General features: G+C 38.3%; 1 protein-coding gene and 1 long non-coding RNA gene across 10 annotated transcripts in view; one reads left to right on the top strand and one right to left on the bottom strand.

Annotated features, from left to right (window-relative positions):
• LOC120300613 overlaps positions 1-15,093 on the bottom strand; it is a 119,085-nt gene extending 103,992 nt beyond the window's left edge. For 2 of the 3 annotated variants that reach the window (XR_005554700.1, XR_005554702.1), the window contains exon 1: positions 9,697-9,974. This is a non-coding gene — a long non-coding RNA (uncharacterized LOC120300613). Of the gene's footprint in view, positions 1-9,696; positions 9,975-13,757 lie in introns of those variants that run through there. The other variant, XR_005554703.1, reaches the window with a different exon arrangement.
• The window catches only part of RAD51B (RAD51 paralog B), a 289,276-nt gene that overhangs the window by 195,012 nt on the left and 69,359 nt on the right, over positions 1-24,905 (top strand). The gene's annotated exons all lie outside the window — the stretch shown is intronic.

Here is a 24,905-nt window from a genome sequence, read left to right as displayed (position 1 = left end):
GGAAGATCAAGGCTTTGCACTATAACATTTCACCAGTATTAACTGGCTAAACTCAATATTTTTAAGACTGAAATAAGACAGAGGAAGTTCATAGGAAACTTACCTCTCAAGTGCCTCATTGTAATTATTAGTGAGGCAAAAACAGTTTAAAGATTCTTTTACTTTGAACTTCTTGTCACCCTGTCTCTCCCATATAATTGGTTTCTAGTCAGATTGATTTAGTAAACTGTATATTAAGTTGGGGTTGGTTTTTTTTAGCAAGGTGAGCCTGCAGATGAATGCTTAAGCAGGCAAGAAATATTTATGATCAAGAGCAGGTCAACATCTACATTAAATGTGGATGGCCTTTTAAAAATATAGCTCTATAATGAGAATCTCAAAATATGATTATTTATATTGCAAATTACCCTAAACCAAAAAAGTGGAAAATATATTGGCTGCATCTGGGAGAAGATAAAGAGTGGTTGTAAGAGAGATCAAAATAGACTCCAGTGAATAGAGATTATGAATATGGAAATCACTTCTATGGCAAATCTCCTTGGACATTTGATTAACCTGACTTTGCACAACATTTGAGATGTTGGAAAAATAAATACAAAGATATAATATGGGCGTTGTAGTCACAAAATTAATAGCACTTAGACTTATATACCGCTTCACAGTGTTTTGAAGCATCTCTAAGTGGTTTACAAAGTCAGCATATTGCCCCCAACAATCTGAGCCCTCATTTTACTGACTTCGGAAGGATGGAAGTCTTGAGCTGGTGAGAATTGAACTGCCAAACTGCTGGCAGTCAGCAGCAGAATTAACCTATAGTACTGCATTCTAACCATTGCACCACAATGGCAAACATGACCTTAGTATATCCCTTCCTGCTAGCTTCTTCCAGATATTGACTTGCTTCTCCCACTGCCTGTTTTTGTCTTTCCTGGCTTCAGGATAAATGTTGGAAAATTGCATCTAGCTTTTTAACTTCATCCTTACTATCTTTGGTTTGGCCGCTCTTCGTTGATCAACTATTTTGATGGGGTCATCAAATAGCCACTTGTTTGTTCTCTTTGGCTTTTGACATGACGCATACTTTCCAGCAATTTCTTTGATGTTACCTTGGATTGCTTGCCATTGTTCATTTGGATCTTTGCCTTCTAAATTGTTCAGACCTATGCCATACATAGGTGAGATGTTGCTCACGTTGAATTTTTGGGGGAAAGATATAGAAATATATATAGGAGAAGATAAATTCCAGAAGAATTAGTTTCCAGAGCAAGAAAACCATTTTAAGTAAAAGTGAATACAAGCCTGCTCATCATAGAGCATAGGCATAGAGATTTTAAGTTCTCAATTACACAGTTAAATACTGTCATATTTGAAATAAGCAGAAATACGCTTCTGCAGACAGAGCCTTTTTTGAAATCTATTCATAAAAAAGAATAACTTATTGCATAAGCCAAACATTGGAACTGAACCCAACCTAGAAAGGTAGAAGTAGCAATTATGAAGAGCCAATTTCCCAAAAAAACAATAATTCTGGAGGACAGTTTAAAGGATTTACTCTAGAACTTAATATCTCATTCTTCAATATCTATAGACCTGTTGGTTAATAAAACTATAGTTATATGAGAGAATTGGTAATTCTGTTCTCTGAATTCTTGTATTATTGTAACAAAAACACTTTATCTCTGTTTCTATATACATAAGATTGGGAATAAAGCTATTTTCAGACAACCAATTCTTGCTAATACAAAGTTAAATAAAGTCAGATTGAAATGGGGGTTTTCTATCTTTGTTGTAGCCTAATGAGCTTATCACTGTTTATCTGCTGAACTGGAAATATTTGCTGACCAATTCTTGTTTTCATTGTGCTCCAGACTGACCAATTGATCGTTTTTCTTGCTGGTTATCCACAGGTGCCCCCTCCTCTATACCTGACAGGTCTTGGTCATTGGGCAGTTGTGGAACTGAACAAATAAAACCAACCCACAAACCTCTTCACCTTGTTCCACAAAAGCCAAACACCTAGTTAGTGGTTTGCTTCTTACTGACTTCACAATCTGTTTTTCTGCTTGCATCTCCGTGTAGTAAGATGATTGAAACACCTTCTCTGGAAGTCAGACCCAAGCCCAGGAACAAGACAGTGAGATCCAATCAAGTTTAATCTTTTATTTGCTTATACCCAATGGACAGAATCTTGCCAAACTAAAGCTATAACTTTCTAAGCTACTAAATATATCCTGAGAGATTCTAGGGTGTGGTTACCCTGAACCTTTCCCCCGCTCTGCTGTCCAACTTTGCACTGCACAGTGATCCAGCTATTTTTCCTGGAAAGTTCTGAGTTGATATATCCTCCCTTTTTACTGATGCAGATGCATGTTCCATCACAATGGGGCTATCTTTGTAGACACTTAGATACTTTAGCTCAGGGGTGTCAAACTGCCGGCCCGCGGGCCAGATGCGTCATAGTCAGACGCACCCACCCCATTGCCGGCAATGGAAAAAAAGTTGCAATACGTCGCAACATGTCACGTGACGTTGTGAGTTTGACACCCCTGCTTTAGCTGGTCTAAAATACAGTGGTTCATCTGCTAACTGGTGATAAGGGATTGGTGTGACAATGATGCTACTATCACTGTCCTGGTTATCACTTTACTTTGGGATCCAATTCAAGGAGCTGGTTATCACCTACAAAGCCCTACTTGGCTGAACTCGGTAATTTCAGGAGAATCTCTCTGAGGAAACTTTTATCCATTGTTCCCATTCTTTAAGTAGTGGAAGGAGGGATGCCAAAGGACACCCCACATGAAGCCATTGCAATTTGGTGAAGATCCTTTATGGCTGCCCCCACATTCCAGAAAAGTTTTCTTGCTTTCTCAGGTAGGGGGAAACCCCTAACTTCCCAGCCTTCAGGAAATCACTTTTCATTTCAGAGGGAACCAGGGTGCTAATGCTGACAGGATTGCTTTTAGTTAATTTAAAAGTATGATTCTGTACTTTGTATTCTTTAATTTACTTGTTTATCTTATTGTAAATTGTCGTGAGCTCTGGAAACTGTGTTGTGTTTACAGGATATAAAAATATAATCATGAAATGTCCTTACATATGAATGACTGCAGGAATCATAGAGGAATCTGATTGTATGTCTCAAAACAAAAAGTGGAGAGTAGACACAAATATTGGGCTGAACATTAAACAATGCTGGAATAATCTGGATCTTCTTCTTCTTGTGCCATATCCATTATTGGACATTGGCGATCATATTGGCAATCCTGTTTTTATCAGCAGCCTCACGAAAAAGTGCTGCTGAGTTTTGTTCAAACCAACCCCTTAGATTTTGAAGCCACAATGTTCTTCTTCTGCCTGGACCTCATTTGCCTTCAATCTTTCCCTGGAGGATTAAATGGAGTATGCCATATTTTTCTGGGTGTCGCATCACATGTCCGAAATACTCTAATTTTCGTTTTTTAATTGTTTTGAGGCTTTCCCTTGGCTTTCCCAGGCGGCTTATCACCTCCTCATTTCTGATCTTGTCAACCCAGCTGCCTGCAAATCCATATTTCAAATGCTTCTAGTCTCTTCAGGTGGCCTTCTGTCAGAGACCAACTCTCTACTCTATAGAGCAGGATAGAAAAAATATAGCATCTGACAAGCCTGATCTGGATATGTCGTACAATTTATGTGAATTGGATATTCTCCTGCTATGAATTGGATATTCTCCTGCTATGGTGAAATTTACTTTCATTGAATAATGGGAATTTGCATAAGTCTGCACCATTGTAAAATGTTCACTAAATAAATATGTTTTGCTATGTCAGACTTAGGAAGTTAGTCGATTGTGATCATGCTTAACTGATGATGTTAACTATTAATAATGTGGTTGTGTTTATTGCATTAAAGTGGATTACACTGAAGTGGATTTTTCCAGGTAATGCATAAGGATTTACGAGACTGCTCTTATAATCCAAGAAGAGATATGAGGAAAAAATATTACTAGTTACAGTCAGACTGTTGAGTGCAGCAACCCCTGTAGGGACATGTAGTGAACCTCTGGACACTTGGTAATTAATTTTGTTGCTGAGGCATTTCTTGCTACATGCAAGGCAAAAGCCAACAAAGAAAAAAGCTTGAGAGGGATCCAGAATAGCTCTGACTATTAAATAAAATGCAGGCAGGAAGTACAAGTTTCCTTTTGTCATAGTTTTTTTTCCCCAACTGTCTCCCCACAGCATACTCCCCCTTCTCCATACATACACAATTAGAGATACAAATAAACCTTCCATCAACTGCCGACAATCCCCTCTCTAATTATGTAGCATCCATTCAAGCAGAAAAGAAAAACTGCTCTGATGTTAACTGCATATATTACTGTTTTGGTAATCTATGATTTGTTTCTTTAGCTAAATATATAGTTCAGTTAAATAAATAATCTAACAATAACACTATTGTTTCCAAATGTTGGGGGATGGTTATCTTTTTTTTTTATGCTCCCATGAACATATTCCACAATCCACTTTAGTATATTTGTTACAGCCCTATTATCATCCTAGTATTTCTTTTCTGGAAGCATTCAAATTTAATAGTCCTCATTCTTGGAAGTTTTTTTCCCCCATTTGCCATACCTTTTCAAAGGCTTCAGTTCTGGAAAATTTGAATAAATTGATCCTAACTGGTAATTTTAAAAATTGGCCAAAGGTTAAATTGCATTTTTTGCTATCCAGAAGAGGTGAACTCAAATATAGTTTTGCCAACTGAGTATCTAGATGATAAATACCATCAGGAGAAATGTGAAAAGGAAGGGTGTGTTAGGTCTACACATTACTATAAATATATACAGCTTGTTACTAGGACCTGAATTATTGTATACGTTAGGTTAGGACATTTATCTGCCTTTTTAAATTAGAAATATGTGTGTGTGGCAGAGAACAAGAATGGGAGACAGAAGGTGAGGTGGTGAAAATAACTGAGAAAAGTATTGTGTTGAGAAGAAGTAGAGAATCTCACTATAGCATTATCAATTATACTCCATTTCCATTAAAGTAGAGGCTCACTGTCATATATATTTGGGGTCTCAGAGATTACTGTTAACAATAAAAATGAAATTCAACTAAGGAATAATGTGGCTGGGCAAATCTTCAAATGTTTCAATGAAAACTCAAGCACTTGCTTGATGAAGCAGTGTAACCCCTTTGTTCCTAGGAGCACGTTGCCTTGCCTGGCTTTGCTCTGCTCTGACAAAAACTTCAGCAAACAGTGCCAGAAGGTGAGCAGTGCTGATGCACCACTCAGTCCTAATTCCCACAGTACTGTCTTATGTCTAAGGATATTTACCCAAGTAGTAAGGCTGCATTACTATTATCCTTCTCCTCTTTCCTACTACCTTCTTCTGTTGGTATCTTATGGTTATATTATTTTGTTGTATGTATGTACACTGAGAGCTTACGAAGACAAATTCCTTGTGTGTCCAATCACATTTAGCCGATAAAGAATTTTCTGTTCTATGCTATTCCCTTGCTAAAGCTGGAAGATGTTTCTGCTCAGACTGTGCAGAACCTTCAACTCCCAGAATTTCCTTAAAGTTGAAATCCATGCATCCTAAAATTGCCAAGGTTGAGAAACCACTGCATGGAGAGGCAGGGAGCTGATAATGAATGATGTATATAGAACAGAGAAAGCACTTAAGACCTCTCACATACCGTATATTCCGGCGTATAAGACGACTTTCGCAAGCGTTAAAATCGGCGCCGAAGTTGGGGGTCGTCTTATACACCGAGTCGTCTTATACGCCGGAAATACTGGTAGTTTCTGGCGTATAAGACGACTTTCTAGGCATGCAACTCGGCGCCGAAGACGGGGGTTGTCTTATACGCCGGGTCGCCTTATACGCCGGCATATACGGTATCTATATCCAGTAATAAGTGGATATATTATAATCACAAAGATTTGTCAGCCTGGGTTTTTTCAATAGTTTTTTTTAATATTGTTCAGAAACAAAGGAATGGTCATCTCAAAACTTCCACTGAACACTATACAAAGAACAACCAGTTTCAATAACCTCTGAGGTGCCTATTTGCATTGTGTGTTGGTCAGTGATGGGATTCAGCCAGTTTGCACCACTTCGACAGAACCGGTAGCTAATTTTTTGTTGCCCGGGCCCAGAATGGACTTCCTGAAGCAGCATCCACACAGAGTACCGGTTGTTCACATATTTGAATCTCACCACTGGTGTTGGTGCATTTTTATATTATCAAAAGAAATTTGCCAGAGAAAATATTTGTTTACAGGAATGAATGGATGGTTTAATCTAAGCCAGTTAAGCTTAATTCTAGGCACAGTGCCCATATCCTTCACCCTCCTGACCTCTTTGTTTTTTGCTGACAACCCCCATTGTGCTTCTCTTGCTGTCTCTCTTTCACTATGTAGCTTCTCCTTCCTGTTTGGCCCATCATGCACCCCTTGTTTTATCTTGTTCCCTCTCCCATCCCTGTGTCTGCTTATTGTTTTCTTGATTGCACCCTGCCTAAGTAAAGGGGTCCAAAGAATCTGGAGCCAGTCCTTTGAGCCTGAATAAACATTTTTTTATGGCACTCTTTGGCCTGTTCGCTCTTATGGAGTGTTAGATGGATTAAACTTTCAATCCTATAATTTAATGAGGGTCATCTTGAAGGAAATAGCCCAAGAAAGCTTGACCTCTGAATTAAAAACAAAGACCCTTAGTTTTGCTGCTGAAATATCTCATAAGGCAATTTAAGCAATCATGCTGCACAATTGTTGTTCTTTTTTTTAATGTACCGAGCCCGTATATTCTTCATATTATTGTTTGCATAAATTGTCATAGAAGAATTAAATATTATGAGGTTATTACTGTGAAATACTGCTATGTTATACTAAAACATGTTACACAAATACTTTCATGATTCCCTAATATTCACATTTTCTATATCCTCTAATTACAAAAGGTTAGTATTGGGGGTCATGAGAAAGAGGGAGCACGATCTTATTTAATAAAACTATAAGAGATCCAGATGCCCATCTGATTATAAGACTTGACTCAACAAGCCTTGTTTAAATTACTGATGATTAAAACTGAATCAAGAAAAAAGCTTGCTATGCAGTTCTGGTGTGCAAGAAATTGTGAATATGCTAAGAGACAGGGTTGTTGACCCAGTTATGAGGACAATTGAAGAAATATATTTTGTCTTTCTCCCCCTCTTTGGTAAAGGCATAAGATGAATTTGATTTCTTTCTGTAGTGTCCTATAGACACTACAGAAAAAGTGATAAAATCATTTTTACATTTTTAAAAAAAAAAATTGTTTCACAATGCTTCTGAATTTACAAAAATGACGTCTAAAAAAGGGAGACAGGAGTCCATTTTATTTGATGAATGCCATTCCTTTAATAAACAAAGTTGAGTAAAAACTAAGACATTGTCTAAAACATTTGTTTTGTTCCTTTTGAAACATGTAAGTTTTAAAATTGGAATAAGAAAATAACATCACGCAATCCCAAAGCAAGGCCTGTCTATGCCATATTCTTCTTCTTAAAGAGTCATTTTATTTAGATTATAGGGACAGTAAGCTGTTGTGCTAATCCAATAATTGTCTTTATTTTTTTGTGTTTTATTTTGTTTATGGAATGCACTATGTGTCATTTTTTTTAAATCTGAAGAGGAAAGGCATTCTGTACATGAAACGCAAATAGTAGAAGGAAAATCAACTGCAGTACAGTATATCAATGGGTATACCTTAGAAAAAGCATTAGGTCGAATTGGATTGCACCGGTCTCTGTCACCTAGCATGAGCTACAGGGGAGATCATCATGTGGTTTTAATTAATGTTGAGTTTTTTCTTGAAACCAATTTACCCAACACAAAGCAGGTAGTGTTCTGAAAGGCAGCTTTGAGAGGACTGACTGTTACCGATAAACCACTGGATTTCTGAGCTGAGTCTTTCTGAATGGTTGACAAGCCTAATTAAATAGGTTCTGTTAAGTGCTTGTTTAAGGAGAGTCTTTCTGTTATATGTTAAACTTTTCACTGACAATCAAGCATAATGTCTTCCTAATAAACTATTTTGAAATTCTCTGTTCACTTTTCTCTGGGAAAAGTAAGCAAGATAGAATAATTTCCTTTGTAATAGAAAACCATATTATCCAGTTGAGATGAAATGTCTAACTTTCAGGCTTTGTCCTTGCAGAAAAACCTCTGCCACCCTTGCAGAGCTATTCCAGAAAAAAATAATCTAAACTCTTTTTTAATGAAAATGATTACATTTCTAATAAAGCTATTTATATAGTTAAATAACGTGTCTAATGCAGTGGTTCTCAACCTTTTTAATGCTGCGACCCCCAACCGGTCGTAAGTCGAGGACTACTCAACCGGTTGTAAGTCGAGGACTACTCAACTGGTGCAGCACCGTTTGCAGAATGGGACTTTTGGCGGGCTCAGCAGGGCAGAGACAGCCTGGACAATTCCTATTGGCTTTTGAAAGCCAATAGAATTAGACTCTATTCAAGAGAGTCTATTCTATTGGCTTTCAAAAGCCAATAGAATAAAAGGGAGTAGCACAGCTAAGGAAAAGGGGGAAAAAATGGCGGACTGCGTTGCTTGGTGACCTCCGTGAAATGGTTGTTCGACCCCAAATGGGGTCCCGACCCACAGGTTGAGAACCACTGGTCTAATGTATCATATGTAGTACACAATTTCAGCCTTTTATCATCTTCTGTGTCCCTCATTTCATGTCACAGTTGAAAAAGACAACTGGAAAACAGCAGAATATAGAAGCAAAAACAGAGGAACGTTAACAGAGAAAACACTAAAAATGCCTCCATATCTAGGGAACTTTTTGATTGTTTCTTTGTATGATCCAGGGCAACTACCAAAGAACTGCAGTTTCCCTCCTAGGTTTGATTGTTCATATTCCAAGGAGTATAGCTTTTGAATTTTCTCTCAATAGCTTATACAGTACTAAACACTTAAATCATACTCCAATTCAATGTGAGACAAATTTTAGTTTCCGTTATATATACCGTAGTTTTAAAAATCAGCAAAGAAGCCAATGTAAGATCAGGAATTATTTTCATCATTCAGATTTGTGTTCAGGTCAATGCTTATCCAATGGCCTGTAACAACACTGCATCTGTTTTTTCCCATATTTGAGGATTTGATTTGCCAAACAACTGTGTTATTTCTGTCTTTGAAATAAATTAGTCTTTCTGTTTTGTGTCTTATAGCACTTCCCAAAACACAGCTGTACAATAATGCAACAATACAGATTGCTGGATGGAATTAGGAAGGTGAGGGAAAGGGGTACAGTTAATGCCTAACAGCAATAGGTATTACAACAACTTCATCCACTGTTCAAAGATATGGGCCATGATGTCTAAAATTACTTAACTTCCATTATCTGAGAAGAATGCTAGAGGCAGATTTCTGAATGGCTTCTTTTCTAGCATTTTGGTTTCAAACAACAGAAGAGGAAAACTGGAAATGTAAAAGATAGTGAATAGACACCAGTCATCCATTACCTAAACCTTTTTACTTTGCTTCAAATCACAAGAATATTTTTTTCTACTTCTTGCTAGGCTGGAAAATTACAATGCAGTACACTTTTAAAATCAGTTATGCAGAAAATGCTTTGCCAGGAAAAGAATGTAACTTTTTAAAAACATATATTTAAAAACAACCTTGAATAAAGAAGCCTACCTTGAGCATAACTATTGGGCAAAGCAGGAGGTCTAATAAAGGAGATAAGGAGAAAAGCAGCTGGGAGCATGGAAGGGGAACTAGGAAAGGAAGTAAAAAACTAGTCAACAATGACTTAAAGGCAGGGAGCGCAATTTGTGTGGGGTCATGCTCCACCTTTTAGAGAAGTACAAGAGAACACAGAAGAAAAAATGTCTGGCCATGACAAAGAAATGAAGTCAAATACAAGACTGATGAGGACCACATGGGATTCAGAGGTTATGTATCCCTGGCTTAAAAAGAAAGGGGTGGATAAGTGAATGGAATGATTTTTGGAACAGTGGTTTAACTGGATCATAATTTTTGGATTTATTTTTTTTTGGGGGGGGGAGTTATTTTGCTTTTGCCTTAGCCTCCTTACGTGATTTTATAGAGGGAATGGGGAATGGCCTTGAAGGATAGAAGGAAGAGTCACTTTCAAGACAATAATCACATAAGCAGGTCCCGAGTCCATTCCAAGGTACTAATTTCAGAAAATGTCCCAGGCCCTTCCCTAATTAACACAAAGTGAGGGAGGGGGAACCACAATCAGACTTGCAAGATTCTGTTCCCATAGCTGTTCCAATAAAGATACCTTTAGACATGTATGGCATTGTTTTTTTGGTCTGGTCTACTTTTATTAGTCCTTCAAAGTAGTCAGACAAGAAGCACAACTATGAATAATGACACTATCTTTATTGTAAGATTATAGTGATAGAGTTTAAAAATATTTCTCCCCTCCTTTACTTTTTACTTATGGAAAACTAGGGAGGGTCCCTTCTGAAAGTTTCCCATGCCCCTTCTGTTTCTGTAGACTGAGATACATTTTATATGACAGTTAATAGTCTTTGGTCTTAGTCTTTGGTCTTCCTCCTGTTATCCAAAGTCATTTTCACATACCATTATAGTTTTATAGGCTAACAGAACCAAAGAAAACCATCATTAATTGCTTAGACTTAGAGCCTTTGTCTCTCAGCCCAATCTTATCACATGGGAGTTTTGTTGTGGTAAAAATTGGGAAGATAGTGTTAAGTAGGCTCTTCAAATTCTTGGAGGAAAGGTGGTCTATAAATCTAGCAAAGTTAAATACATAAATAGTGCCGTGAATCTAGTCATTCAGTGAAAGAGATATGATCTTAGCCATTCAGTTACACTTGATCCCCAATGCTCAGGAACACATATGCCCTTCCCACCCACATATCTCCCCCCACAAATCTTCTCTACCGGTACCACTGCCATTGCTAATGAAAGGATGGACTCTTGACATCTTGCTTTCTGCTCTATGCTCAAAGGACTTAGTTGTCATGCCAAGTTAATAGAAAACTACTTGGGTATGATATTTGGTGGCCCCATTGCTATCCATATTGCTCTAGTTTTCCTGCTTCAAGTTATTGCTTGATTTTCTTCCAAAGTAAGATATAAGAAAGCTTCACAGATCACATGCTGCCACTATTTAATGGATATCTGAACAGAAATAAATCATCCAAGTTGCCTTATAATACACATGATCTTTAGTCCAACTGATTCAGTACCATGAAGACCAGTTAGTAATGGCTTTCCAGGATATGAGGCAGAGATATTTTAAAACTCTTTTTGGGGATGGCAAGGAATGAACCCGGGACTTTTTGCATATTTAGTACAATGTGTTCTACTATATTGCAATTTTCCCACAACAAGCAAATCATTAGCAAAAACAAGCAAGAAGTGAGAAGAGCTTCTCTTTCCTCAAGGCTTATTTTGAACATTTAAAAAGCAAGTTATGAAATGCAGGAGATTAAAACATGGTAGACTACAAGCATACACTCATATCTATCATTACATGTATATTAAGTCTTCCAATGCTTGTGTAATTATCAAAATATAATTATAAATACAAATATACAGCACAGTATTAGTAAAAGAAAAGATAGAGATGAATGGGAGGTAGCAAAGATACAATTGAGCTCATTTACCAATGGGGATAAATAAAACATGGATAAAAAGATTTACTGCTAACCATCCATTTTTGCAAACATCCTACATGAAGTCTAATTGTGCTTGCTGCAGATTCTGATATATTAATGCTGGTGGGGGAAAAAAACTGCATCAAAATGAAAATTTTAACAGTAAATGATGAAGTGTAGGCAATCTCACACAGTTTGGATTTGCATTCCCCCTACACAGTTCCCATAGACTTAGCATACTCTGGCTGTTCTTGTACAAAACAAAATAGCTTGAATTCTGAAGAATCCTAGGTTTTTATTTGCAAAGAAATGTAGCAGTGAATAATATCTGAGTGTTCCTCTGTGGCTTCTCTGATGAGTGGAAGAAATTTCAGTGACCAGGAGCTCATTAGGAGGAAGAAAACAAAATACAACCATTACCCCACAAAAAAAAAAAAGCCAAGTTCTAACAAGCCAAAAACCCAAAGCCAAAGTTTGCAGTTGTGGAATTGGTTTATCTGGGAAGGAGAAGCCAAGCATCATATTTAAATGTAATGGTAGGTATGTTTTTGTGGGTTTTAAATAATCTGATGAATTTATGTTTACTGATTGAGTCAATAAACAACATGTGAATTTATAAATAGCAAGCCTGGACTCTCCAGAAGGTAAATGTGGCCTATGATTAAATGTCAAGTGCCGGTGAAATCAGGAGAATCTGAGTATGCAAATGTCTATAAAAATTTATTGCAAGCTTAAGCTCTCTGCAAGAATCTGAGCTACTAACGGTCAAGGGAAATTAGCAGGAGATAAGACAGGCATTCAAGGTAGGCTGGACTTAAATCTCTTGTGGGCATGTAGGAACTCATGACTGATGAAGGGTTTGATTCCTCCTTTGGGCTCAGCCTGTTCATCTCCTACATCTATGAATACAATGTTTGTCCTGAGTATTAATCATAAGTATCTTATATATAGATCTGGCTGTAGGCACAGACAAAGTAGGCATTGACCTAGGGCACCAAAGTTTATGTGGTTCCAACACCACCCCTGAATCATTCTAAAAATACAAATCTTCTGATTGTTGGAAAGTGATGTCATCAGTCAATGTGGCCTAGGGTGTTCTCTAGCTTCAACTAACATTGCTTACGTGCATTTAAATTACTATCTCTTTTAATTGTATGTGAGGTAAAGCAAGTGTAGAATTTAGGTCTTCTACCCACAATATTGAATTTGGTGTATATTCATTTGTTCAAGTTGTACAAAAAATTGGAGAATATGGAGCTTATGAATTACACAGTAGTGTTCTTTTATCCCAAGCACACATACCACACAAAGAGATATCTTTCTAGCAACCTTTTCTATTCCAGAGTTAAATACTCTTATATGATTTAAAAGATAGGACATTTTATATACAAAATGTACAAGTTGAAAACTAGTGTGTTTCTGTTTCTGTGTTCTAATCACAGAGACGCAGCTTGAGGAGATGAATAACAGCTTCTATCTGTCTAACAAGCATTTGAAATCACTTATAGTATTGCTAAATATAACAAGTGAATTAAATAAATTGTCCAAGAGAATACTAGAAAATACTGTCTCTCAACCTTTTCCTCACAAATGGCCATTTAGCTGTAAGCATTATAGAAACTGGATGATATTTCGGTTTAATTGCCACTGATTATGGGAGCAAGACAGGCTCTTGTGTGTGTTATCTGTGTTGCAGAGTGGGTGGAAGCATTATTTCATTTCCTTTCTACTGTACAAAACAAGCACTCTTTATGGCATAAGAACCAAATAGAGATTTCCATCTCTCCCCCACTTTTTTTTTAATTTTTTTTTTTTTTATGCTTTAAGTTGATCTCAGCCCTCACTTGCATTTCCCTCTTGCTGGTATAAATGATCTGCATCATGAACTCAGCTTTTCAATACATGCTACTATACCAACAAACATGTGTAGCCACTCTGTCCTTTTCAGAGAGCTCTTATGCTGCCCAACTATAACAGATCCTTTACTGATGTTCTTGGTTGATCCAAGACTTCCACATCTTCTTGCATAGCTGCAGGGAGAAAACTAAGCCTTTGAAGCATTTCACATGAAATACAAAAACCTAGCAATAGGGGACTTACAGTTAATATGGAAAAAGTATGCAGTTGTTATGAAGAACCATCAGGCCTTTGAATTTTTCAGCACTTTCATCTCTTCTCCTTTTTCACCCTCTTTCAGGTCAGTTGGATCAGTTTATGTTAACAAACCATGAAGCTTATCAAATAAATGCAGCTGGAGCAGGTGTTTGAACCTGGCTGTCTCGGTAGACTAGCCCTAACAAAGTTGCCATTGTGGCTAATGCCAAGGTAGTGCAGTAATTACTCCTTTCTGGGTATAATGCCCCCAAGAGATTTCTGGGAATGAGTTAGAAAAACTAACGTTGCCAAGAGTAAGGTTTCTAAAAAGGAAGAAAGGGAAAAAGAAAAAGAGCAGTGGTTTTCTCTGTGCCAGAGTGTGAAAACAAGCATTTCCAGTACAGTATCCAGAGCAGTACCCAATTTCTCTTGAACTCGTCTCATATTACAGAAGAAGAGGATTATGAGAAGAGAAGGGTTGGGAAGCATATTTGTGTTTGGATGTTCACATCTGGAGGGGCAGCTTATTTTGGCTCAGACAACATGTGGGAAGGCAGTTGTTTACTTAAGACACGAATAAGTGCCAGAAGGAAAAAAAAAGCAACGAGACAGGGAAAAGAGAGTAGGGTGGAGAGGTTGTGGATGCAAAAGTAAAGAAATTCAAATTATATAACTTGGCACAACGTATTTATCACATAATGACTGTATGGTGTTATTTTTGAAGCATTGATTGATACAGTGCCACCATTTTAATTAACATATTGGGTCTTATGGAAGATATGTAGCTTTTGTTTCCTATGTATTACTACTGACAATAACATATAAAAAAGGCAATTAATGTTCAGCGCTCTCAGTGGGGACATACTTGTGAGAGAAAAGTGAAGCAGTCCCTGGAAGCTCTGAAGTCCCATGAATGCTGTGGGTCTTAACAGGTGCCAAATTCTGTTGATCTGGGATCTTGGCCTGGTTTGTAATTGATAGTTAACATGAACACAAATAAACTCATGGTGGCTATGCTAAATGGGAAAATAGTTTCCTAGCACCTTATTATTGTGAGCATTTTGGAAAGATATTATATAAAGTTAAACATGTGATGGCATCCTTGTGCTGTTTCTTGTTCATAACTTTGATGCTTTTATTTATCTTTCTTGAGGATAATTCAAAGGCCAAAGGAAGCCTGTTTTCAGCCTAGTTCATTATATAACTTTCCACAATGTTTATTCCTACTAAATAAAGTAGCATCACCATTTAACAATTGTTGTGATGCTATTATTCCAGAATTCCCATAGATCTGTCATTCTTCTGTGAACTCTCTTAACTGTAGGGGTTCCAGACCTGTATTTGCGAGAGACAAAATGTATTTTGGTGGTATTGTGAGCATTAAACTGTTATATTAGAGATATGAGAATGAGATATTATTAATGCAGATATAGCCCTGCTGGATAATTAGACTATAGGTCCATCTACTAGTCCAATATTCTCTTCTCTATAATGGTCTAGTCCAGTGGTGGCGAACCTATGGCACGGGTGCCAGAGATGGCACTCGAAGCCTTCTCTGTGGGCACACGTGGCATTGCCCCAGCCTTGCCTCCCCCCGCACCCCCCTCCTCTCCAGCAGCCCCCCTGTAGGAGAGTCAGCCCCAAGCATGGCCCACATGGAGCAGCGCAGTTAAGGACATGGCAGCCAGGCAGCATAGACAAGACTCTGCCCTCACACCCCATCATGCAGTTGATGCTGCAGGGCACGGGCAGAGGGTGTGGCCGCCATAGCGCTGCTGGGCTGCCTGGGCGATCTGTGATGGGCCCTGGAGGCGGTGAGTGGTCCTGTGGGCAGGCAGGACAGAGGTTGGGGGGGGGCAGAGCGAAGGGCGGGGTGGTGGAGCAGGGGCGGGGTCAGTTTTTGGGCACTCAATCTCTGAAAGGTTTGCCATCACTGGTCTAGTCTGAAACCTATAGGTGGGACTTCAGAATTATAATTTCCCTCTGCTTGAGGTCCTGACAGCTGCCACTGAGAGGAATATTGTCTGCCACTTCAGGAAACAGGTAGCCTTTGTGATTAGATATTGCTAATATTCTTTTCCTCCATTAAGTTGTCTACTTAAGTTTAAAAGTGCTTAGATTGGTGGTTGACAATTCATTCTATAGAAATGCCTTCTACGATTTTAAAAGTGCCAGTGGAAAAAAGCATTCCATCTATACTCCTAGTTCTATCAGTCAGATAAATAATTATAACTGATAAAACTAAGGGTATAATTTAAAATTCTAAATTGCCCTTTCTAATCTAAAACAACCTAATAAACACTGTAGCCTTTCTTCACAGCAGAGATATTCTGGCCTCTCAGTCAGTCTGGCTGCTCTTCTTTTCATGTTTTCCTATTCTAATGTTGATACTGCATCAACAAAACTACTTTTGCATAAAAAGGAAAAGAAAAATTCAAGATAGCCACAATATTAGCATTGGAATGCAATATTTATCTTTACAAGAATCTCTAATTAGAATATTTAGTATAGGCATTTTTATTAAAATATTTTAATGCGTATTACTTGCTTCATATTGAATAAAAGATTGAAATGCTACACATGATTATATAAAGTCTTTCTTTGTAACTCTACAGTAGTATGTTGTCTCTATTATTCTGTTAAATCACCGTCTTGTTAAGGATACCTATATTAAAAGAACAATTGCTTTTCTATTATTTCTGAACAGCTGGTTTTGCAGAAGATGTCCTGGAATGTACTGTGAACAGCTGGTAAAGTCTTCATTTCATTCCAGGTGGTACCCATGATTAAGACTCTTCTTCTGAGCTGTGGCGTGGGAAAGTCTGTCCAGTACAGTACCAGATTACACAATTTCAGACTCCCTCCAAAATTTAGATGTTGCAAAAGACATCCTTCTTATCCTTTACAAGTCGTGCAGTTGCCCTCACTCGCAATATATTAACTTGGAGTAAGATTCTTCACAACTGTGGCTAGGGTAATGAACTGCAGTCATTCATACCTCATGCATAGTGCCTAAATTAGCCTTTCTTTTTTTAACCATTTGCAAAATTATTAGTATTAGAGCATGCAATCAAGGAACTTAGTCTAGGTTCTAATTTGATCATGCTGGAATATTACCTGAAGAGTACAGTTTCCTGAAACACAAGTGTGATGTGGAAGTGAACTGCTAATTTGGTTTTTAGATTGCCTCAATGATTTTATGGCTTTCAGATTATCAGTGTGTGTGAATGTGTAGATCAGTGTGTGAAAAATGGGAAGTACCTGGCTGCCACCGCCTCCCTACCCTCTGCCCATCCTATCGCTTGCTCGCCTGCCCAGCTTTCCCTCTGCTTGCCTGCGGCAAATTGTCCCCATACCGAGTTGGCCATGTGGAACTGTCTTGCAGCAATTTGGCGGCTGTGCATTGGCAGAGGTCAGCTGGTTGCAGTGAGCTGGCTGCACCAAGTTGTCCTAGAGTCCCTCTTAGGATGCCAACAGGCTGTAGAAGGTGTATGAAGACAACTTTAAAGGCAGGCCATGGAGGCTGGGAGATTGTACAGTGTATCTGGACAGCATCAAATTGGTAAAAACTGCTTTTGGCCACTTCCCAATTCAAGGTCCCATCCTCTTTTCCACGTTTTCAATATGAACTTGAAATTTGCTTACAGATTTTTGATAGTTCCACAGATGTCGAAGGTGCCATGTATACATCATTTTATAAGATTTTTCTTGTATGGAATAAAGACCTCTTAAACTTTGGACACTAATGTTAAATTTCACCTTATTATACTCCTTATTTCATAAGAATTCTTTTGAAGTTTATCCAGAAACTAAGTGGTTCATTTGTGGCTTCCTAATTTCTATACATCAATGCAGATTAGAGTATAAAACACCATACTGCAAGTGCTTACTTTGAAAACTCATTGACAGGTGATTATCAGTGTAAAGGAGGGCCACAGGTTCCACAATGCATCTAGAGCTCCCTGACTTCTTAGTACCTATACTATTTTTCTTCTTTTCATTTGTAAACCTAGAATAGTGTCTGATTCACCTTTTCAACCAACCCCCCCCCCCATTTATATTTGTCCACTTTTCCTTCCCCTTTTTTTCTCCTTTCCTTCCCTTTCATCTATTGCAGGGGTAATCAACCTTGGCTCTTTTATGACTCGTGGACTTCAATTCCAAGAATTCCTGAGCCAGCTGGCTCAGGAATACTGGGAGTTGAAGTCCACGAGTCATAAAAGAGCCAAGGTTGACTACACCTGATCTATTGTCTTGATGATATTACATTGCAAGCCTCCTGGATTAAATATTTGTCTTCCCACAAAGCACCATTTTTCTAGATGACTCTACAACAGCGGTTCTCAACCTTTGTGTGATGGCGACCCCCGTCACACGGACGCGCCATGCATGCGCGGCGCCGCCCCCTGAGGGGGAAAAATGGCGGATCGCGTTGTTTGGCGACCCCCGTAAAATGGTCGTTCGACCCCAAATGGGGTCGCGACCCATAGGTTGAGAACCGCTGCTCTACAATCATGAATGCATGGCAGCCACAAATGGCACTGGGTACTCAGTTTTAATGATTGTCAGTCACTGCACTCATTTTACCTGCCTTATAGGTTTTACTTTAGTGTGGGGAAACACTAGAGGAATATTAACTAAGCAAATGAATAAATTCAGCTGTTGGTTTTGATCTTATTTCAAAAGGGCCAGAAGGGATTTGGGCAATATAAAATATAAGGCAGCTTCATCTTTTGCTTTATGAGTTATACATGCAATGCCAGTTGAATCATACAGCTAAATTAAATGATTTGCTTGAGGCAGATCTAGGAGTTTTGGAGGACAGGGGGCAGGGAGGTGCTAATAAATGAAGTCAATACTTGTTTGAACTCTGAGCAAAAAAAAAATTAATTCAAAGTATTGATTCTAGAAGAAGTAAAACTAGGTAGGATGCTGCTACATGTTCTCCGTTTGAGGCAGCAAAACAGGCAGCAGTGCATCCAAGGTGAGAATCAGACCTCTCTGTGGTTTATCTCTAGTTAGGAAGGAGTAGGCTCCATGTTTCCTGCTCCAGCAAGTTTCCCTCTAATTGCCAAGTCTATGTTCAGTCATGCAAATTGAAATAACAAAGAAATCCTACACATGACATCAACTATATAAAGTTGGTCTCCTAAGCTAGTGCAAAAATAATTCTACTTATTTTTTTGTTCATACTTAAGAAATCACAGGTATGCCCACAGGAGTGCAGTCCCTTTCTCCCCAACACAATTCTTTCTTGCACAAATATGTGTTTCAGCTCTTTAGTGATTTTATTAGCTTTAAAATGCAGAAAAAGAAAACTAAAACATAGTATAAAAAGAATACAAAATAATATAAAAATGCACATCTAAAAAAATAACAGATTAAATGTTGATCACTTGTAACAGTATTGATCGGGGTTTTTTTTTACACTGATTAAAAAAGTAATATCACAGGTCAAGTGTGAATATATCAGTCCAAAGTTTTAAAATCGGGTATGGCAGAGTCTCTCCATTAAAGTAAAAGTAGCTCTTTAGATGCATGCAGGGTAAATATGGAGTTCTTCATAAATGAATACATTCTAAATCTTATATTTATATGTAGAGAGCCATATTGACATCTCTAAAGCTTACTTCTCTTCCAAGTAGTCTAAAGACATACTTAAAATTAATACGTCAAAGATGGCCATACAGCAAGTCCAAAACTTAATTGTATTTGTATTTTTATTTATGTCACTGAGACAGAAAACATATGAATCAATGCTCTTTCCATCATATCATACTTTCAACATACTGAAGTTTTGTTTGTTAGATTTATATCCATTTAGGAGTCAAGGTGACCTTCATTGCACTTCCTCCTCTTATTTTGCTCACAATAGTCACACCCCTGTGAGGTAGGTTGGTCTGAGAGGGAGTGCTGACTTAGTCCAAGTAATCCAATGAGATTCTGAGAAAAAAGGCCCCAGAATCTTTAATAGTTGGGCAAAAGAGGGCCTCTAAGTACGAATGTATCCTTTGCCTAACTGAATCTCCTAAAATCTATACTGTACAGCTGTTAGAGAAAAAGGAGAACTGTTCTCTATTTGCATCTGGTCATTCTATTCCAGTCATCTTTTGACCTAGATGTGGCAAAGACTAAGATGGATCCATGCATGAGAGAGCCTAAGATGGATCCATGCATGAGAGACAGAAAAAAGATACAACATATGTGTCTCATTCCTACATTCTTCAGTTCAACCAACCACCATATCAGTTTTAAGCATAGACTATTGTATAGACATGTTTGACTGAAATCATTCAGAATCAGGTGACTATATCCTTGTGGTGTGTAGGTGATGAGGTCATTACCTTACTTCCTCTTTGGAACTTTTTCTTGCTAGAACAATTGGCAGTTCTATTCTGGAGAAGAGATGAGGGTGGTGCTTAGATTAACTAATCTATAGAATATTGTGGTTTCTGAAAGAAAAATCTCATATTATGGTAATTGCCATCTTGCCTCCTACTATTAAAATGTAAGGGTATTTTAAAGCAATTCCTCTCCCTCCAACTAATAGAATTTCCACCCAAGGACATTCAGAGCAGTCATAACCCCCATAACATAGAGAGGTGTTTCTCAACTTCGGCAACTTTAAGATATGTAGAGGTCAATTCCCAGAATTCCTCAGCCAACATGAAGTTCACACATCTTAAAATTGCCAAAGTTGAGAAACATTGACACGGAGATTCTCTCTTGTCTTAGGACACTTTCATAAGGAACCTTTTCTACTTCCTCTGAAGTATTTTGAAACAGATCTGCTGATCATCTTCACTCCTGTTCATCTTGGAACTGAAAACACAATGAGCGAATTACAGCTCTCCCTCTATGCTACCTGCCCAATAGGACACTGCGGATAATAGTTCAATCTGTGTCCAGCCTCAAGTCTTAGAACAACAGTAAAATCTTCTTGCTTCCACTTCACAAAAAGGACATGAAATAAGTTGCTATCTTCTTCCTCTATTAAAAATCCCATTGAGAAGATGACATGATATAATATCCTAGATAATACACCTGAAGATGATGATGGACTACACTAGTGTTTAATATGAGGAATAGAAGCAATACGTTCTAAATAAATTTAATAGTCATTAGCATTTATTTTAATGGCCATTTCTCATCATCACCTTGTCCACCTCAATGGCATAATCAAACTTCCTTTGAGCTACATCAGTGTTTCTCCATTGTGACAACTTTAAGATGTCTGGACTTCCTCTAGTTTAATGAAAATAAGAACTCGGGGTGACATGATAGCAGTGTTCCAATATCTCAGGGGTTACCATAAAGAAAAGGGAGTCAGCCTATTCTCCAAAGCACCTGAATGCAGGACAAGAAACAATGGATGAAAACTAATCAAGAAGAGAAGCAACCTAGAAATAAGGAGAAATTTCCTGACAGAATAATTAATTAGTGGAACAACTTGCCTCCAGAAGTTGTGGATGCTCCAACAATGGAAGTTTTAAAAAGAGATTGGACCACTTGTCTGAAGTGATATAGGGTTTCCTGCCTGAGTAGGAGTTGGACTAGAAGACCTCCAAGGTCCCTTCCAACTCTGTCGTTCTGGACTTCAGTGCACAGAATTTCCCAGCCAGCATGATACCTGAGGAAATTTGAGAGTTGAAGTCCAGACATTTTAAAGTTTCTAAGACTGAGAAACACTGATCTGCACAAATGGGGGGAGGGGGACCTCAAGCAGCCTGGATTTACACACTGCTTCTCCCCTGACAGAGAAGGAAGAAACAGACTCTTTCAAATGAAACCCACATTCTTCTTAAAGTATCTGCTGAGGAACTGGAAAAAACAGTGCAGTAAGCATTCACACCAATAGGAAAAGGCCACCTACAAACAGCAGAGCTTTAAGGAATAAAACAAAAAGTATGGTTTGTTTTGCTTTGCTTTTTTTTTTTTTTTTTGCCATTTGGATTATGTTGCAGCTGACCTGGAAGTAAACTGGCACAGCTGCTGAATTCAACTGGTGTTGTGGGATCACCGAGGTCTGAGGCTGCTTTTGTCATAGGGCAGAGTCCTGGTGTGGAAGAGATCTTAGAGAGAGCTGGACAATCTCCATTTGCCATTTTCAGGGAATCCTGAGAAGTAGTTATCAAACTCTTTTTTTTTTAACCATCCTGAGAAATCCGTCTGCTGAATTGCAGTGACAAATCATAGGAAAATGGCAGCTGTCTACCCTATCTTTCTAGGGGAGAAGCCAACACAACTTACAAATAAAAATAAATCCAGAAATCTCAGTTTCATCACTGTATGATAGCAGCACATGACCCCCAGTTTTTTCCCCGTATGGTGACCTGGCCACCAAAATATTGCCCGCTTCTTTCATAGAGAAATCTTTTCTTTTTTCCTTTTACGATTTCCAGCAAGCTTTTTCTTATAACAAGAAAGGCAGAATAGAGGCCATTTCTGATAATGCCAATGTCCTTTTCTTCTCCTCTTCCCTGTAGTGCAGCCACATTGCTAATTAATTGAATTCCCTTCTTGCCCCTTTGTAAATTATTTCTATTGCTCATTAGCAGAACAGCTTGGGATTTGAGCTATGTTTTCACTCATCTTACTGGAATTTCTCTCTCTTTCTCTCAGACCCTTTTGTTGTTTCTGTGCTCTGTGAAAGGCATTAGAGAAGCTTTAGCACCAAGAACTTACATTGTTCATAGTCCCAGCTGCATACTTTTGCACTCTACCTTGTGCGTCACAGCTATTCATCTTGATTTGTTCTTGGCTCAACTGCAAATGCTGTATATATGGTAATTTTAGATTCCCAATTTGACAAGGCTTTAGAGTGGATCTGATGGCAAGAACACTCTTTGATTTACGCTGGTTTGTATTACCTCCATGCAGTTGGGAGGGGAGCAGTGCTAGGATTGAAACAGCTTTGCTTCAATTTTCTTTGCAAGAAAGAGGAGGCTGAATCCAGCTCTCTTCATCTATATGAAAATACTAGAAACAAATATTCTATCTCTGGGAAAATGGCTATTTTGCCTGGAGGGAAAAAAAATAGCTTTTATGTTGTTAACTGCATTTCCACATTATGAAAGTGATGGGATTACACATACTATAGTTAACTGAAGCATGTGTTGTGACCTCCTAATTAGCATCATTAGGTTCTTTACAGGAATGAAGTGAGAAATGACATACTTTTACTGTCTGGTGTCTTTCTCCAATGGTAAATGAGTGAATGAATGAGCGCTAAATTCATCAGTCCTGTAATGATTTAACAAGTGTTGTTTGGGAGTCTATTGGATATTTTGATATTCTTGAGTAAGGTGTTATAAATTGAATTAGAAAATTAATCTTTGAGTGGAAATACAAAGGCAAAGCTCAACTCCTGAAGGCTAACTTTGAAGTATTACCAAAACATGGTGATATTTGCCATTGTCTTCCCCCCTAGGGCTATGTGTGTGGGTGTGTATGGGTGTGTTATGTTCCAGCCTAGGCATTGGTCCTGGAATTCTCAAGAGCTGCTTTGATTAGCCAAGGACAGCTAGGTGCTAACGCTTGCTAAAGAGGTAATTGAATGTACCGTAAATGCCGGCATATAAGGCGACTTCCGCGAGCACTGAAATCGGCGCCAAAGACGGGGTCGTCTTATATGCCGAGTCGTCTTATACGCCGGAAATACTGGTAGTTTCTGGCGTATAAGACGACTTTCTAGAAATGCGGCCCGGCTATAAAGACGGAGGTCGTCTTATACGCCGGGTCGCCTTGTACGCCGGCATTTACGGTAAATGCATTAATGTATAACTTACAGATATATTTGAAAAATTCATAAATATTCTTTAAATGATAAAGCATTTGTCACTAGACCAGTGGTTCTCAACCTGTGGGTCGGGACCCCATTTGGGGTCGAACGGCCATTTCACAGGGGTCGCCAAACAACGCAGTCGGCCATTTTTTTCCCCTTTTCCTTAGCTGTGCTACTCCCTTTTATTCTATTGGCTTTTGAAAGCCAATAGAATAGACTCTCTTGAATAGAGACTAATTCTATTGGCTTTCAAAAGCCAATAGGAATTGTCCAGGCTGTCTCTGCCCTGCTGAGTCCACCAAAAGTCCCATTCTGCAAACGGTGCTGCACCAGTTGAGTAGTCCTTGACTTACGACCGGTTGAGTAGTCCTCGACTTACAACCGGTTGGGGGTCGCAGCATTAAAAAGGTTGAGAACCACTGTACTAGACCTTTGAAAGTTTCCTTTACGAAAGTTCTCCCGAGTTACTGTTTTTTGGTGCGCAAGAAACCATAGTACAATATATGCTTTCTTGTGTATTTGTTATTAGTTGAGGAGCATTTTTCCCCTGAAGAGGGAAACAATTGCTGGGAACATAGTCACAATAAAAAAGTAATTATTTTCTTTATATCCTGACACTGCCAGTTTCCTGATTTTTTGAAGCTATAGTCAAGAAGCTTATGTTTACAACAAACCAAACTGTTGTATCGCAGGCCTGCTATACTTAATGAAAAATTCCTTTAAAGCCTTATTTTGCTTTCTGTTTCTTCTCACTTTTTTATTTGTAGGTTAAGGCCAAACAGTGCAGTCTACAAACTAGTAATCTATCTTTATCATCTCCCTAAATAAATTCCCTGGCAAAACATCAGAAGCCTTGCACATTCCCATAGATTGGAAGCACTGCTTCTTTCTAACCAAATAAAAGAGCTTTTAACATTAATTAACCTTTCAATATCTAAAATATGTTGAAGGGCCCTCTGCCATTCATTTCTTTGTCTGTTGAAAACAGTTCAAACTTTTGGGCATTTTCAAACAAAGTGGTAGGAGCCTTTTCCAGGAGGCCCTAACCATCTGGTGAGGAATGGTCCAGAGCTCCACTTATGACTACAGGCAACATCGGGCCTAATGTTAGTAATACTGAAATCTAAAATAGCTATATTTCCTTTCTGTGGCCTGAGTGTATAAATTTAATTCAAAAGGCCATGTATCAAGTTGAGTTCACCTTAAAAGTATGACCTCTGGGCCCTTTTCTTTCAAATCAAAGATGTTAATCAGGAAAAATAGCAGAGTCCATACCTTAGGCAAATATAGTGGCAGATAGTGGAAAAATAGTAACATTTTGTCATCACCTTGTTCCTCTAGTTCAGTGTTTCCCAAACTTGATAATTTTA

Source organism: Crotalus tigris, unplaced genomic scaffold (genome assembly GCF_016545835.1).
Source record: "Crotalus tigris isolate CLP2741 ecotype Arizona unplaced genomic scaffold, ASM1654583v1 scf7180000024346.1432988, whole genome shotgun sequence".
Lineage (NCBI taxonomy): Eukaryota > Metazoa > Chordata > Lepidosauria > Squamata > Viperidae > Crotalus > Crotalus tigris.
Note: the sequence above shows the minus strand (reverse complement) of the source record. Positions and strands in the feature narration are given on the sequence as shown.